This window comes from Peromyscus maniculatus, chromosome 5, assembly GCF_049852395.1.
Source record: "Peromyscus maniculatus bairdii isolate BWxNUB_F1_BW_parent chromosome 5, HU_Pman_BW_mat_3.1, whole genome shotgun sequence".
In the NCBI taxonomy this organism is placed as follows: Eukaryota; Metazoa; Chordata; class Mammalia; order Rodentia; family Cricetidae; genus Peromyscus; species Peromyscus maniculatus.
The window spans coordinates 27132504-27150432 of NC_134856.1; the positions used below are offsets into that span (position 1 = coordinate 27132504).

General features: G+C 48.1%; 1 protein-coding gene across 9 annotated transcripts in view; it reads right to left on the minus strand.

The window, feature by feature from the left end:
• The window catches only part of Znf827 (zinc finger protein 827), a 172854-nt gene that overhangs the window by 83089 nt on the left and 71836 nt on the right, over positions 1 to 17929 (minus strand). The gene's annotated exons all lie outside the window — the stretch shown is intronic.

The following is a 17929-nucleotide window of genomic DNA, read 5'->3' on the forward strand; positions in this document are numbered from 1 at the left end:
TTCTCAAGTTAACTGAAGCCCAGATGAACACCTAGGAAAACAGCAGTCTCTCCGACCAGAAGGACAGCCCAGCTCACAGCTGCTCTTTCTCAAGGTTTCTAGAAGGCCCAACACTAATGTGAAGCATGCATTTGCTTTGCGAGCCTGAGTGTCTATGGTCAAGCACTATTGTGAGCTAAGCACAGGACATGTCTGGACCAAGGTAGGATAGTCCAGGCATGAATTTGGGCCATTTAAAAACAAAGTCACATTTTCAATCCAGTAAACATTTATTAGTAACTACTGAGCACACAGCACCCTAGAAGACAAAGATTACTGGGACACTTAGCTAAAAGACAGACAGACAATGGGACAGAGAGTTGAGCAATAGCCCTCCACAAGGTATGTCTGCATCCTAATACGAGGACCTGTGAACTTGGCCCTGCCTGAGGAAAAGCATTTCACAGACGTGACTAAGGATCTCAAGATGAAGATTTTGTGGATGACCCAGGAGGACCCTGGAGGCAGTGACCGGGGAGGGTCCTTCTTAGAGACAGGAGAGGACAAAGACAGTCAAGAAAGGCCGGGAATGGCACTGCCAGAGGCCAGACGAGGCGAGGCAAGGCCCTCTCACTACAGCTTTGGTGGGCGTGAAACAACACGAGCCAGTTCCCCAACAACGACGACGACGACGACGACGACGACGACGACGACGACGACGACGACAAGCTGCCGAGCGTCTCGGTGTCACACAGCTGCACGGCAGAGGTGGAAAAGGCAGGAAGAGACGACTGACAGTCTTTAGCAAGCACAGCCTCCAGGGTCAGCCCGGCTCTGCCACGGAGGGGACCGCGGCGCGCTGTAAACTGGCTGGCCAAGAGACAGTGCTCTCCTCTCAGGCGGGCAGGGAGGACCGTCAAGGAAGTGCCCGTGGAGAGCACTGACGAGCAGTTACAAACAACAAACAAAGAACGGAGGAGCACTTCAAATTAAATGATTAAAATTAATCTGCTGCTACACAATATGAGCTTACCACAAGAGTGCTAAGTTTTTGTTTCTCTTCCTAACGTATTACACACGATTCTCGTGAACAACTGCTCATTCTTTTGTCAACAGCTGAACTTTGGGGCAATAGGATATTTCATCGAGATTGTCCCCCTTCCCCTCTGTACATCTAAGCAGCTCCTGAAAACCGAGTTCACTGATTCGGTCAGGCCTGAAAAGGAGAAAGTGGAGGAAGAGAGGAGGAGGGAGAGAGAGGAATAGAGAGGGAATAGGAAAAGGAGGAAAGAGGAAGAGGAGGGATGAGAAGAGCTGAAAGCTCTTTCAGTTATACATCACCCCCTTTGCTCATAATCCATCAGCTGCTTTCTGGGGTGCTGGCTCCCCACCCTGGGGTTTGATGACCCCACAGACATTCTAACCTCCAGCTGGATCATCTGCCCACATGAGCAATCCCAGCTCACATTTCCTTCTTCACGTTCCCCCGAAGTATTCAATATGTGAAAACTAAACAGAGGACTCGGGGTCACAGGTACACAATGACGGCTCTGACCTTCACACTGGAAAGTCACTCCGGAGCCTGAGGGCGCACACAGAGGAATGCCAGGACAAACACGAGGACATGCACTGACTTAGAGAGAAAAATCTCAACACCACAGACAGTGAGGTTGGAAGGGGGTTCTACAGTGTATCTCTCTCCCTCTCCACCCTCAAGTCCCCATCTCTGACCCCCGGATTAAAAGCCACGTGACTGTCTGCACCCTGACTGGAATGGAACAACTAGTTTTTCAGGCTGACTGGGGTGGTTTCCAGTATGATCTGCATGGAAATGCTTTTCCATTCTTATAACAATCTTCTCAAAGTGCACAGCACACTGACCTCCGATCAAAACCTTTAACATTCTTAATATCCTTGATGGATTCCAGATGTGCAGAGAGCAGTCCAAACTGACAGCTCAGTGCGCAAGTCCAAAGTCACACAATCAGTACTGCACAGTCCTTTCCCCACACAACCTTGCTGAGAGTTTCTTTGTTTTTTTTTAAATGTGCGTGGGTATTTTCCTACATGTAAGTGTGTGTGCTGTGTGTATGCCTGGCAACGATGGAGACCAGAGAGAGTGTCGGAGCCCCCCCGCCACCCCACCCCCCGCCCCCGAAATTAGCACTGCAGGGCTTATGAGCTGCCACGTGGCCCATGAGTCCTCCTTTCTCTCAGCCTGGGGGCAGGATGCTCTCTGCTAGGACGGGCTCTGCTGGGGTCTGTGAGACGCTTAGGTACCAGCAGACTGCACTCTGCCTTTAACAACCAAAAACGACTCCTGGAGCTGAGAGGAGGGCTCAGTTGGCAAAGGGCCTTCTGCGGCAGGCCAGAGGACAGGAGTTCAGAACCTCAGCACCCACGTACAAGTCAGGCATGGTGCCACAGGTCCGTAACCATCAGAGGGAGGGAGCAGACACAGCTGAATTGATGTGTTCCAAATTAACAGTGGTAGACCCTGTCTCAAAAACTAAGAAGGAACCAGGCATGAAGGTACACTTGGGAGGCAGAGCCAGGCAGATCTCCGTGAGTTCAAGTCCAGCCTGGTCTACATAATGAGTCTCAGGACAGTCAGAGCTACATAGTGAGACTTTGTGTCAAAAATGCCAAAATATGAGAAGGAGCCCAGCCCTGACACTGCCTGGAGTGCCAGGACCAGGGGCTGGACAGCCCAGAGACCTAGGGTAGAACCAAACACACCTGGCAAACAATGAGGCTATCCTAAGGATATTCTGCTATACTCATAGACTGGTGTCTAGCCCAGTCGTCATTGGAGAGACTTCTCCAGCAACTGATGGGAGCAGAAGCAGAGACCCACAGCCCAACACTGGGCGGAGCTCGGGGAAGCCTGAGAAGAGTCGGGAGGAAGGACTGTCGGGGGGTCAAGGACACCACAAGCACATGGCCCACAGAATCAACTAAGCAGGGCCCGTAGGGGCTCACAGAGACCGACGTGACAATCAGGGAGCCTGTATGGGTGAGCTAGGTCCTGTGCATACATGTGACAGTTGTGTAGCTGGGTGTTCTTGTGGGACTCCTAAAGTGGGGGTGGAGGCTGTCTCTGACTCCTTGGCCCCTTTCCTCCTACTGGGTCGCCTCGTCCAGCCTTGATATGAGGGTCTGTATCTGGTCTTAGTGGAACTTGTTATGCCACATCCAGTTAACATCCCTGGAGGTCTGCTCTTTTCTAAAGGGACACAGAAGCAGTGCATCTGGGGGAGAGGAGAGGTGGGGGAGGGGGCTGGGAAGACTGGGATGGGGGAACTACGGTTGGGATGAGAGAAGAACAGCTAAATAATTAAATGGATGGAAGGAATGAAGGAAGGAATGAATGAATGAAGGAAGGAAGGAAGGAAGGAAGGAAGGAAGGAAGGAAGGAAGGAAGGAAGGAAATATACCTTATGACTATGAAAACAACAAAAATATCATAAATACATACATACATACATACATACATACATACATACATGGGAGAGTGTCAGATTGCAGGTCAACTTCTGTTTTCCACACATGCACACACAGAGAGACAGACAGACAGAGAGACACACAGGCAGGCAGTCTCTCTCTCTCTCTCTCTCTCTCTCTCTCTCTCTCTCTCTCTCTCTCTCTCTCAACATTGCCCACTTTCCTTGGGGAGAGACAAACAATTCCCCTGGTAGAAAGTCACTCTTTTGAAATTTCTACCACATTCTACTTTTCACTCAAAAACAACAACAAAAAATTAAAACTTCAGCTGGGCATGGTGATGCATACTTTTAATCCCAGTACTCAGGAGGCAGAGGCAGGCAGATCTTTGAGTTCAAGGCCATTCTGGTCTTCAGAGCTAGTTTCAGGACATCCAGGGCTACACAGAGAAACTCTGTCTCAAAAAAGTCAAAATAGATAAGAAAGACAAATAAATACACACATAAATAAATAAAAACCTTCATCTAGAGCAAGAAAAGAAAAAGCTCCTATTGTGTCCCAGCGGGGACCCTCCCCATGTTAATCACAAGCCCAGCCAGGTTGCCTGCACAAGTTAGCTTAGGTCCAGAGGTCAGGCTGACCTGGGAACACAGGTGTCTGCTCCAAATACCACTCTGTCCCGGCTCAGCTCCTGGTTGCCAGAGGGCATTCTCACCGAACAATGGTTGAATTAACCATTCCTACTGGCTTAGTGTTCTCTTCCACCAGGGTGAGTGTTCACTTCTAGGACCTACACACGCAATAGCAAAGGTTTTAGAATCTCTTAATTAATAGGACAAGCACTAATTTCTGTCCCAAGGAGGGCAGGGGCCATACTTGTCAGTAAAGCGCTTGCCTTAAATCTGATCCTAACACCCATGTGAAAAACCCCAGGCGTGGCTGTTGGTGCCCACAGTAACCTCAGTACTAGGGAGGTTAAGACAGGTGGATCCCTGGGGCTGGCCTACTGGATGAGCCTCAAGCCAACCAGAGGCCCTGGCTCAAAATCAAGGCAGACAGATCCTGAGGAACAACACCTAAGGATGACTTTTAGCCTTCACACACGTGCACCTACACACACACACACACACACACACACACACACACACACACACGAAAGACAATCTTAATAGATTATGATGCATGAGAAGCAGGTTGTGTGTGATTATCCACAGGAATACTTCTTTATATCTATAATTTTCCCTTGATAAGTGTGGATAAAGTGGTCTATACCTATTTTTTAATGGAAGACAATTAAATACCCACAAAAAACCTCTCTAATCACTTTAATCTTGGCCGTGTGCCTGCCCTCGGGCAGTACAAACCTAGACAACTTATGAGGAGAGGATAAACATCCCTTAATACAAGTGAAAAAGTGAAATTAAAATATAGCTTGTAAAGACATCCAGGAACCCAGGCCAAAGGTGGCGATGGACGTGTCTGGGGGGTTGGGCGTACCGTGTGGTCTGGCTTCAGGGGTGCCAAGGTGAAGCGGGAGTCCTGGGGCCCCGACTCTTGTGCACTTGTAGAGCGGAGCAAAGGCAGCTCTCTCTCACTTTTCTCTCTGAGTCTGCTCCGTTCCGTCTGCTGGGTGAAGAGTCAGGCAAGGCCGATACCTTGGCCGTTCTCAGCTAATACAAGAAGTACAGCCCATTAAACAGCAAAGCACTCCAGATGCCGAAACCAGAGGCCTTAATCCCAGGCACTGGGCCGCAGAGAGGCCTTCCTCAGAAGGTGAGTCATGTCTCTGCCCTGAGAGGGTCTTCAGTGGTCCACTGCGGGGGAGAGAAAATGGGAACCAGGTTTCCCTTTCTCCAGTGTTCTTCCTCCAGACCCTGGAGAAGGAAGGGCTGGAGGAGCCAGGGGAGGGACGTGTGAAGCCACGGAACGGTCCCTCTGCTGTCCAGCTGCACAGTGGTTTTCTATCTTTGGGTCATCAGGTTTCATCCCCAGAGACTTAGCCAAGACCTTTCTTCCCTGTATTTGTCTTCACAGGGGTGAGCTCCCGAGAGCCTGGGGCCACGTAGTCCCTCCACTGTCCTGCTCCTGCCTATGGCCTTCCACCTTCCTTTGTGCTGAGGTCCCATCCATTTACACCGGGCAACATTTAAGACAAAACCCACTCAGGCCCCTAGTGGGAACTGGTCAAGGTGTGGGCCAAGGGAAACAGTCATGTCTGTTTAGGACTGAAGAGACAAAGTTTAGTGAAGACACCCCTGCCAGAGCTCAGTCACCAGAGCACCGCGCAGCCCATTCTTCCCCTCCAGATGTCGGGGACAAATGTCATACACAGGGACAGCTATGGAGATGCAGGACACACTTCCCAGGCAGAGTCCCTTAAGCCACACTCTTCATCCTAACTCCTCCTGCGTGTACCTGGTAAGTCAGTCAGTCCAGTTCCCCGGGAAAACCCCCTCGGGATGAGCGGTGAGGCAGTGCATGCCTCAAAGCACAGCATTTGGGAGGCTGAGACAAGAAGATCCTGAGTTCAAGGCAGCCTAGGTTACATAGACTTCAACAGCCAACTAACTCTCATTCCCTCCCTTCCTTGAGCTTGAACCCAGGGCCTGGTTAGGCTCCACAAGCATTCTGTCCCTGAGCTGTATACCCAGCCCTTTTTATATTGTTTATTCCATTGTTTCCACTATGTCTTCATGTGAAAATGTTTGAGAAAGGGTCTCATTAAGCTAAGTTTGAACTTGTTCTGTAGTTCAGGAAAGCCTTGAAGTTGTGAGCCTCCTGCTCCCATCTCTGGTACGGGTGGGTTACAGGCCTGGGGTCTCCTATCTGCTGGGTTACAGGACTGGAGCCTCCCATGCAGGTGGTTACAGGACTGGAGCCTCCCATGCAGCTGGATCACAGGCCTGGAGCTTCCTATGCAGCTGGGTTATAGGCCTGCATCACCTAACCTACCTCTCACTTCCATAGTCTTACTCTTGTTGAGATGGCTGAGCCTTCCTTTTACTAAAGTGAGATACGTGAAATTTAAAAATTACCATCTTGGTCATATTTTTTTCTTTATTCTTGACTGTGTGTAGTGGGTATATGCCTGTGCTTTGTGTGTGTGTGTGTGTGTGTGTGTGTGTGTGTGTGTGTGTGTGTGTGTGTGTACATGCGTGCTTGTGCGCATGGAGGTCAGAGGAAAACCTCTGGTATCATCCTCAGGAATGCCCTCTGCCTCCTTTTGAGACAGAGTTGCTCATTGGCCTGAAGCTCACCAATTAGACTAGAATAGCTGGTTGGCCACCGGAGACCTGCCTGTCTCTCCTACTCCCGTGCTGTGAGTGCAGACCCAGCTCTTCGTGGGTGCTCAGGACATAGCTAAGGTGCACTGGCACTTTCCAAGACTGCATCTCTCCACCCCTCCTCCAAGTTAGTCATTTTAGAATGTACACATGTCATTTAGAGTGTCATGTATTCTAGTCACACGCTGGGAAACCATCACCATCCATCTCCAAGCTTGGCAATCTTCCTCAAGGGCAACTGACCCACTAGGCACGAACTGTATCCCCTCTCCAGCTCAGGCTTTCTGACACAATGCTCAGTGTCTAATAGTCCATCTGTAAAGCAAAGATTCTTCAGGCTAGTCTCTTGGTAGTGAAGTCAAACTTCACATATAGTTTAACATACATTTTAACAGACCATCGAGATGTTCTCCAGAGAAATAAATGCAGAAAAATCGAGCTGGATGAGCAGGTTATATACAAGGGCAAGTCCACCAGGGGCCAGCTGTGCTGTCTTTGCACAAGGTGTGGAAGGTCAAAGGTCACTTGGCAGAGGGATGGAGGACCTGGAAACAGGACAGCTCTTAGAACTGATTGTGAAGAATCAAGAAAGAAATGATGATGCCTGAACTGAATCCAAGTCCAAGAGACAGCCAGGCATGGCGGTACACAGTGGTGATCCAGCAAGGGGGAGGCTGAGGAAGGAGGACACTGAGTTCCAGGCCAACCTGGGCTACATAACAAGACTCGGTCTCAAAAATAAATGATGGTTGGATAAGAGATTCACTGACAAGCTCCAGGGACGGAATGGGGAGTAACTGGTCAGTGATGGGAGTAAGAGTTTGAATTAAGAGATGAATGTGAAGGAAATTATGCATGGCCTTTGGTCAGGGATTGGATGAGGGGCAGGTAAAGTTTATGCCTTTAAGATTTGGATGGCAGTATTAACAGGAATAAGGAAACAGAGAAAATGGGTTGAGCTAGGGAGAAGCGTGGAGGAATGTTTTCAGTCCTGCTTTGCCTGACCTGGAAGATGAAGACTTTGGGAAGTGGAGGTGGTGATGGCGTACGGGCAGGAAGAGGACATTCCTGATGGAGAGATGGAAAGTCAGCTGAGCACGGGACTAGAGGAGATCTGCAAAGGATCACAAGCAGAGACGGGGGATGAGTGGAATTGTCACTACCTTCTGTTAGGAGGAAGAAGAAAAGCCAGGAGAACAGAAGAGACTCAGGGCCTTGCGGGCAGCAGACAAACTGCACCCCACTTCCCAGGTGGTCATCCCCCGGCTGCATCCTGCCCTTGGCCACGCACACAGATGACGATTCCTGTCCTATGCTACAAAAAGCCACAGGCCACCCTCCCAGCCTCCTCCACAGACCTTCCTGCCCCAGGAGCATACAGCGTCACAGCAGGCCCTGCCCCGTTCTTATGTGTTCTTTCTCAAACACCTGAACAAGGAAATGAACTCAGATTGCAAACGTCTTTCCAGAAGTCCCCATGTCTTCCCGACTGGCATTCTCTCTCCACTGTCCTAGACATACAGACCTTGCATATATCACCTACCACCGACAATTCTCTCACAGGCGTGCTCCCCTCTGGACTGAGGTCTCAGGAGAGCGCCTCTTCCCACACCTCCAATCTTCTTGAATCAGCACAGGGCCAGTGTAGCTGGCATGTCTGGTCTATGTCTATCCCAAACATTACCTGAGGTCAGGTACACAGTAGAGGTGTACTGCTAATCTCCTTTCCTGATGCCAGAGTCTGGCAGAAACGCCTATCACTGCAAACTCACCACATGAAAGGACGGATGGAAGGGTGTGGAAATCGGCGGTGTTGGCCGCCTGTCCCTTCCCTAGGCTGCACAGAACACGACCGCACCGGGTGCTTTAGAGGAAGAAACAAGCTGGAGGTGGCCCCCGCTGGTAAGGGGCTTGCTTTCCAGCACCGGGGATGGAATGCAGTGGTATACACTTGCAGTCATAATGCTAGGGAGGAGGAGTCAGTCCCCGGGACTCCGTGGCAGTCAGCCAGCCGGCTTGGAAAGTCCCAGGCCAATGAGACCCTGTCTCAGAACACAAGGTGAGCAGTGCCTGAGAAACAACGATTGAAGCAGACACCTGGCCTCCATACACACACACACACACACACACACACACACACACACACACACACACACACACAGAGAGAGAGAGGGGGGGGGGGGGAGAGGGAGAGAGGAGAGGGAACGTCCCTGGAAGGGCCGCCAACAGCACCACACTGAAACCATTCTCCTTCTAGTGAGGTAGACCTTCAATCACATTAGGTAAAAAAACAAAACAAAACAAAAAACTCTCATCCTCAGCTTGCCAGCCTCAAAGACCTGAGGGTCTGGACTGGGCATAAAAAGACCTTCCACATAGGAATTTGACTCCTGCTATTGGGATGATCCTAACTTGAATGTTTTGGTGAATTATTATGCAACCCAAAGCTCCAAGTAGGTAGAACAAATGACCAAGACCCAGGAGTGAAATTACAAGGTGACATCTCCACACGGGCCTGGCACAGGCTGGCATCAGATACAGATGAACTGCCCTGGCTTTGCTTTCCTGTCTATGCCAAAATCCAAATGGAATGAGGAGTTAGGCTGAATTTTTTGGCTGCACAGAGAACCATTAAAGCCAGATCTACTGGAGCAGAGGCCAAAAGATGGAGGCCTAAATGGAACTTCACAGACATCTGACACTAAGTGGCTGGGTTTTTGTTTTTGTTTTTTTTCCCTTCTTGGAAAGAAGCAATAGAGGGGTGAAGCAGGCAAGGCCTGTAGCCCTGACTCTCTCAGCCTGTAACTGGGGGGGATGCTGCTGACTGGGCTGGGGACCTTGAGGCCTGGGTGTTCACTCCTGCTGCATTTTATTGTTTCACTGAACCAGAGTCTCTGCCTTGGAAAAAGCTGCAGCATGCGTGGGTTGAGACAACCTTCATTCTTTGAAGGATTAGGCTGGCATACCCTTCTTCACTGTGGGGATTATGTGCTGTTTTGTTTCCTCTATGCTCTGCCCTTGGTTTAGGGCCACAATGGCCAGGGTACAGGGCTCTCAGCAGGGTAAAGCTGAGAATGTAAAGTCTGAGACAGGGGCTTGCCCGTGGCTGCTGCCAAACCCAGAGAGACTCTGCTACTCTGACCAGAGCCCTCCTTCCCCTGGTGGACATGCTGGCCCGGTGGACACATCGGCAACCTTTTCTGAGGGGGAAGAGAGGAAACTTTTTCCATGAAGGGAAGCAGGCGTAGAAAAGATTCTCCCCAGTTCTTATAATACAGGAGAAACTTCTTCTTTATAAAATGACCTTTAGTCTGTACACACACACACACACACACACACACACACACACACACACGATCCACTCAGAATAATTCAGGAGTAACCAATCAAAACAATGAGGCAAACCAACGATGTCTTTGAGAAAGGTAACTAAAAGATCTGTGTCAAATTGAAGCATTCATTAACTAAATTCCTCTTTTCTAGACTGGGACACCATTCTTCCTAAGAATTTTGTTAAAAAGTTAGTTGTTAAGGCTGGTTATGGTCTCTTCTCAGCCCACCCGCACTACAAGTACATTTTGATTCCTAAAACCATTTCAATGGTTTTGTATCAGAACTGACTTCTAAATATAATCATAAAAATTATGAATTAAATTAACTAGTGTGCCCTGTCCACATCAGTATCCCTGGAGACAGTAGGACACAGGAACACACATCCAAGGAATTAGCTATACACACTAATTCACAACTAAATAAGAGTTGTGTGGAGGATAAGCTTGGAGTTAATTTTTTTAAGCGTATCAAAGACAATGGGTATTTTTTTTTTAATTACTCCAAATTTGCAAAAAACAACTATACTCTAGGAAAGTTTGGTTCAGGGGCTGGAATGGTAGCTCAGTGGGTAGAAACACTGACTGCTCTTCCAGAGGACCTGGGTTCATTCCCAGCACCCACACAGCAGCTCGTAACCATTTGTAACTCCAGTTCCAGGGGATCCAGTGGTCTCTTCTGGACTCTGTGAGCACCAGTCACACACATGTTCCACAGACATCCATGCAGGCAAAACACCCATAAATCTCAAACTAATAAAAAGTTTAATCCAAACCTTAAAACCAGGCAGGGCTTCCCCAAGACAAGCAACACACTATTCTCTGTCAGCTCAAAGAAGGGTGATTTTACTCGTGTGGACAGTGGTAGTCTTCAATGGCATCACCACACCAGCCACCCCTCACTGTCACAGGTCCCTGTCTGAGGTGAAGCAACTGTGTATCAAAAATGTTTTCAGACCAGCTCCAAACAGCACCCATGGCTACAGTGCAAGGTTGTGACTTGATTCTGGTGACCACAGGACAGACTATATCCATCTAACCTTGCAAATTCTGCACCCGTTTCCACTTCTGTCCCGATAAAAATCAAGAATTAAAATCCTTCAGTTATGGGGGCTCAGGGAGTGAGCTTTGCCAACCCAGAGGGAGACACGGAGTGACCAAGACATCACCTACTGAACTCTGAGCATCCGGGTCTTAATGCAAAGATCTCCCCCAGTCACCCTGTTTTCATCTCATTTAATAATTTCACTAGAAATTAGCTAAAGGTGCATTTACACTGTACATATGCCATTTGGTAACACTCCAAATGATCTCATTTAAAAAATATTAACCTACTTTTCATCAATGTCCAGAATGTACTTTTTTCTTGTCTCACATTAAAAAAAGCAAAAGGAAAAAGGGGGCAGAGGTATGTGTGTCCCCAAATGCATCCAACCCAACCTGAAAGCTATTAAAAATCTTATCCCCTGCCATTTAGTAAATCTCAGAACTGCCCACCTCCTCCGCTGGGATTAACAGAGCTTTGTGGATCAGAATGGTGGTGTGACTGTATACGTAAGCCTGTGCTCGAATGTAGATGCTGGTCAACAATTCCTGAAGATTCAAAAGAATTCTGGCTGCAATAAAAAAAAAATTACTGAGAAACAAGGGCCACCTCCCTGATGACTGGCCACTGGCTTAGGCACAAATTGTCAAGAGGACGAACTGCTTAGTGTCCCAAGAGATGAAGGACTGAGTGAAGTTATTTCAATAACTAGGGTTTTGTCAAATTCCTTCTTTTTATCTGTGTGTCTATGTGCACAGACATGTGTGAGGAATGATGTGCTTGCTCGTGTGTGTTCCTGGGTGTGGAGACCAGCGGCCAATCACAGCTCTTGTTCCTGTAGCGCCAGCTCATTTTTTTTTTTTTTTTTTTTTTTTTAACAAAGAGAAAGGAAAAGAAAAAACTAAACTACCTGCAGCAGCTTAGATTGAAACGCTGGTGAGTGAGGACCACGGGGACCTGCCAGTCTCTGCCTCCCCGGAGCTGGGATTACAGGCCTGTGCCACACACCCAGGGTTTGTTGTTTTGAGACAGGCCCTTTACCATGTAGCCTTGGTTGGCCTAGAACTTGCCTTGGAGACCAGGCTGGCCTTTGACCTCACACAGACTGCCTGCCTGCCTCCCGAGTGCTGAGATTAAAGGCAGCACCACTGGGTTCTGAGAGGGCAGACGTGGTCCGTCCTTACGGCTGACAGGCGAGCACTTTGCCGCCTGAGCCGCTCACTAGTCCACAAAGCTTACTTTTTATTGGAAGTTTCTAGAAGATTCTGGCATGTGAAAAATTAGCTTAAAATTCTTTTCTTAGATGGTGTTAAAATTACTAATTCATGCTGGAATAATTACATACACTAGCATATAACAGTATGCTAACATTGTTAATATAAAAAATAGTGGAACCTGACCGCCCTGCTGAGAGGCCTCACTGCCCCAACAGCACTGGTCAGCTGAGGGCTGCTACCCATGACCCAGAGGGTAGTTCATAGTGCATTCTGTGACAACGGAGACTAGAATAAAGTATGTGTGTGTGGGGGGGAGGGCAGTAAGACAAACAGTAGACAGGAAAAGAATTCCAGTGAGGGAATCACCCTGCTCACCTTGTGTCTTCAGTGTTCAGAACTAGACTTGGAAAAAAGAAGGGACTCAATAAATGGTTGGATGAATGAATGAATGAATGAACACAATACAAGTTCCGCTTCCTAGGTTTCACTTTCCAAACTAAGTGTACTTGTGGTCAGCAGGAAGGTTAACTACCAATGCACGTGGTATTTTGAGAGAAGTGGAGAGAGAGAGAGAGAGAGAGAGAGAGAGAGAGAGAGAGAGAGAGAGAGACACCACGCTCACATGGCCTTTATGGCACGCTGCCTTAATTGTTCTATTTTATCATTAGTTATTGTCATTAATCTCTCTGTGCCTCATTTGTAATTTGATCATAGATACGAATGTATCGTAAAGTACAATAGGATTTGCTGCTATCTGTGACTTCATGAGGAGGCCAACGCAGATGAAGGGGCGCTACCAAAAAAGAAGATCAATAAAAAGAAGAGGAAAACACAATCACCAGTGAGGAGCGAAAGAGCAGGGTTCGCGAAACCGTTACCCAGTCTCCAAGATCAAGGCCCTCACAACCAAAAGCAATCAGCTCTTGATTATCCGACAGGGCCCCTACTCCAGCAAGTCGGGGCTCAGATGTCCCCCCAGAACTCGGTTCCCTGTGGGTTTTGGAGATCCCGAATGTGCGGATATCCTCATAATGAACTCTGGCTCTGCCTCAACAACCTTCCCAAATGTTTTAAATCAAAGCTTCTTACAAGTGATGCAAGAGACTCACTTTACTTCCTTTTTCTCTGGTTCCTGGGTCCTGTTCTCTCTGGTGCCGGGGCTCAAAGGCAGGGGAGGAAGAGCCAGGAAGACTTGGGGGTGGGGAGTATGGGCTATCTGGGCCTAAAATCAAACAACCGATGTTACACACAGAATCAGCACCAGCTCTGGGAATGCCCCAAAAACACAGAGTCAGGGAGGAAGAGCTTTCTAGAAGGAACAATGCTTTTTTAGGAAAAAAAAAAATCTTGTTTTAGGAAACAACAAACAGCACCCTGCAAAAAAGGCACCCGGAGCCCAACACAGAACTGCAAAGTGCAGTGTGCTGGGCACATGGCGTCTAAAGGAGACTGCCAGGCGTCCTGAGTAAACAGCCTATGTTTAAACGCGCAGACCAAAGCAAAGGGCCCTTCTCCCTCCAACCTCAGTCCTTGGCTGGTCCTCTTCCCTTCTGACTAAGGGCGCTTTTAGTTACCTCCGCTCTGTGGCTCACAGGAAGCCCCTGTAAGGCCTTCCCATGAATGCTCTCTACCCCAAGAGCAAAAAGAGTTTCTGGAAGCCAAACCAAGGGTATGCATATGTTTAGGCCAAGGGTGAGTTTACGGGGCCCCGACGGCCCTGGTAGACAGTAAGGAAATGGCTCGTAACTCAGTCTTTAAACACTGGCCCGCGCGCGCCCCCTGACTCTGAACCTGAAATAAACTGTCCCGGGTCGTGCATATATTCTGTAGCCTTCTCAGTTCTCCAGCTGTGGCGATAAGCCACACAAACAGGGCAAACCACAGGAAACCGGGAAATGTGCGGATTCCAGCTGTTAGAAACAGGGAAGTAAATCAGCCCGCAGCACAACCCGGGAAGATTAATGCAGGGAGACATACACAGGGGTGGAGTTAGTAAGAGAGTTATTAGGAAGGAAGACAAAGGTCTCCTCAAAAGGAACACCATAGTCCCCACACTTTGACCAAGAGAAAACACCACTGTTAAATCATTTGTTGTCATAAAGAACAACAGAAGCCACGGCAAGAATCACCTCTTCACTACGGTTTTTCCAATCTTGGGCTACACGGATGGACTCCTGCCCAATGGAAATGGGTCTCCCCGACTCTGCCTGCACTAGCTTCCGGAGTGAGCATGCGCACAAAAGGTTCTGCGCAGCGTCCAGAAGGGCCCTGCCGGGGGTGACTCATCCACTTGGCAGAGGGCCTGCTACTCAGCAGTGAGGATTCCCTTCTCCAGGTAGGCCCGTGATGCCAGCTCTGCCAGCTCGTACCCCGATGAGCACGGGATCCACAGGGTTGAATTACACACGCGGATCTTCCCCTTCTTTGACATAAATACGCTAACGGGAAAGGTTAACTCGGCAGTGAGGAGAAAATGTTCTAGTCTCATTAAAGAAAATAAGGATCTTTTTTTCTGCTCTTCCTCACCAGACTATCTCTGGAGTAACAAGCAGGGGGAAAGGCTAGGTGGGGGAAACACCCATACAACCAGGACCTGACCAAGGGCCCCCCTGCACCTAGCAGGGTGTCCTCTGAGAGAAAAACGCCAGCAGTGCTGTTAGTCAGGATAACACACACTGCAGTCAGAGGCCTCAGGTAACTACCTCTGCTTAGCGCTGTTCAGAAGAAAGCAGCCGCCCAGGGCTTGATTGCAAGCTGTTGACGCCACAGTTTGCAGGCGGTAAGATGAGGTCTGTAGTCGTCTATTCCAGGTACACACAGAAAACAGCATGCAGGCAGGGACATTAGCCTCCAGCACACTTCACAGGTATTTTGTTCACGATCCCACAGGAAGAGCTGGAGGCCCCCACCCATCAACTCCTACCCCTCCTGAGCCACCCTACCCCATCTCTCAGGATCCAGACTCCAGGCTGCCTCAGTTCAGAGGCAGCCAACGCGAAGGCGTAGCCTATGAAATTCCTTGCAGAGGGCTTGCCTAGTTTCTGGGAACACCAGCCAATACAAATTTCCGCGGCTCTATTAACATATGCAGCTCTGCAAGAAGGAAATGATAATAAAACAAGAGCCCTTTTGAGTCTGGACTTTCTGAATCCCGGCTTCAGTGTGGGAGGCAGGAGGAAGCCGGTTAAGAAAGCATAAAGGGCGGCCAGAGGGGCGGGGGGGGGGGGGGGGGGGGGGAGGGGGGAGTGGAGGTGCTGAGTACAGGCCCTGGGGGCTTGAGCTTGCAAAGCTCTCCTGGGGGTGGGCAGAGCAGGCGGCAACAGCCATTCAGGTACTGGAGCCTAAGAATTTGTAAGGAGTGTGCAAAATTATAAAACAACAGAAGGGCTCTTCTGGCCAGAGACTGAATGAGATTGGCTGTATAAACAGGGTTCTCCCTCTTTCCTTTTGGCTGAGAGGGGGACAGTCTTCCAGGGCTGCAGACAGGGACTTCTCACTCAGTCCTGCTCAAATGGACAGAATAATAATGCCACTGTGTGCCCTCTGAGCTCAACAGGATTTCTAGCCCTTCTAGAAACCGTATCTTTGCATATTTGTCTCATTAAAGTGATTTGTTCCTTATTTATATAAAATGTATGTGATATTCCATGTTGCTCCATTTCTCTGAGTTTACAGATGATTTTCAAAGTGTAAATTCCTTATTTGGATTTAGTCACCAGTTTATGGACTGTGTGAGTACATCTACACGTATGTACGTACATACACACATACATACATGTGGAGGTGGGGTCAAGAAGTGTGCGCGGCAGTGAGAGAAGTGTTCTGGGCTTCAGTTACAAGCCCACTTCTGGTTGCATCCGTTAAAAACCATTTATCAAGTTAACATGCAAAAATACTTGGTCATCACCCTGAGAATGCTAAAACACAAATCAAAAATTAGAGAGGTCACCACAACTGGATAGGCATAATTCAATAAATTAGGTTTCATAGGCTTAATATCCCTGCAAATTAAATGACACTCCGCTAATATAGGTGAAATGGGTTTCCTTTTCGTATGAAACAACTCTACATTTAGTTAATTTTCAGAATTGCAGAAAATACAGTGGTGCTCATAAGCAACAAAAGGAACAAAAACGGAACCCGACTCTATCAAATGTAAACACTTCTGTGTTGTGAGTGGAGCTATGGTGAAAACCCACCAAAATGAGAAAAAATAATCTGCCATTCATCCCGCTAATAAGGCTTATGTCAAGAATATGAGAAACTTTAATAAGCCAAAAACAAAACAAACAAAAACAAGCAAAAATCCAAAAGTAATCCAAGTGAAAAGCGGACACAGAACCTGAACCGCTTCAAAGGAGACGTTCGGGTATGAAGGAGCACGTGGTGCTGTGTCAGACGGCATCCTCGCCAGGAAGACATCACCTAACCATAGTGAAATTGCTAGGTTGTGCCTTTATGATGGTTCCAATAAAAAAGATGGCAACGAGTTCTCATGAGGACATGCAGAAATTGAAACCTCATACATTACTACAAGAGATAAAGAATGCTGTTGTTGCCTTGGAAAAGACGTTTGGCAATTCTTCAAGATGTTAAAGGGAGTGCCATTTAACCCACCAATACACAGTACTTAAGGATATGCCCAAGAAGATTAAAACCCTAAGTCCACATGGAAACCTGCACAGGAACAGCCCTAACAGCAAAGGCTGGGACACAAATCATGTCTCCATTAAAGGATAAAGAAGATACAATGTATCTATGCAACTGTCAATATTCAGCCATAAAAAGGAATACAGAATGGATATGGAGGAGCCAGTGAGACAGGTCAACAGGTAAAGATGCCTGCCACCAAGCAAGGCAGCTAGAGTTCAGTCTCTCGACTCACTTGGTTGAGAGAACCAACTCCCACAAGTTGTCTTCTGACCTCCACATCAGTGGTCCCCACTCCCAAAATAAATAACATGCTACCTGAAAACTAGAAATACAGACCACTGGCTCACCGTAGGCTATGCTGGCTGGCCACTGAGTCCCAGGGGTCCACTTGTCTCCACCTCCCCAGTGCTTGGATGCTAAGTGCACACCAAAACACCTGTGTTTATGTGGGTTCTGGGGTCAAAATCACATCCTCGCTTCACTGGAGGAGCCGCATGTGTCCCCAGCCTTCAGGGAAGCTCAGGCTGGCCGGAAACTCGTCATCCTTCTGCACCTTGTCTCTGCCTCCAGAGAACTATGTTATAGGCCCAGACAGCCATACCAGGATCAATCAATAAAAATCTGTTTTATTGAAATAGCATTAAAAACAGAACAAAATGAAAAACGAACAACCAACAACCTGGAACCTTTCTAAAGCCCAACCCGAAATAAGTCCATCTCCAGTACAATGCCATGTTCAATAAGCTTCTCCACGTGTTCAGAAAGGTGCAATTCATAAAGTAGTTCCCAGTTTGAGTCTGATTAGATTGTACCGTTGTCATTTTTGTCCTGGCGAATAATACCTCAGCAGCATGAGTCTGAGAATGTGATAAGTAGACGGAATTCATAAAACAAGCAGACAAAATACCTTCTTATATTTCTAAATTACCTAACATTATTTTTACATTCATTTACTTATTTGTGTGTGGGAGGTGCCTG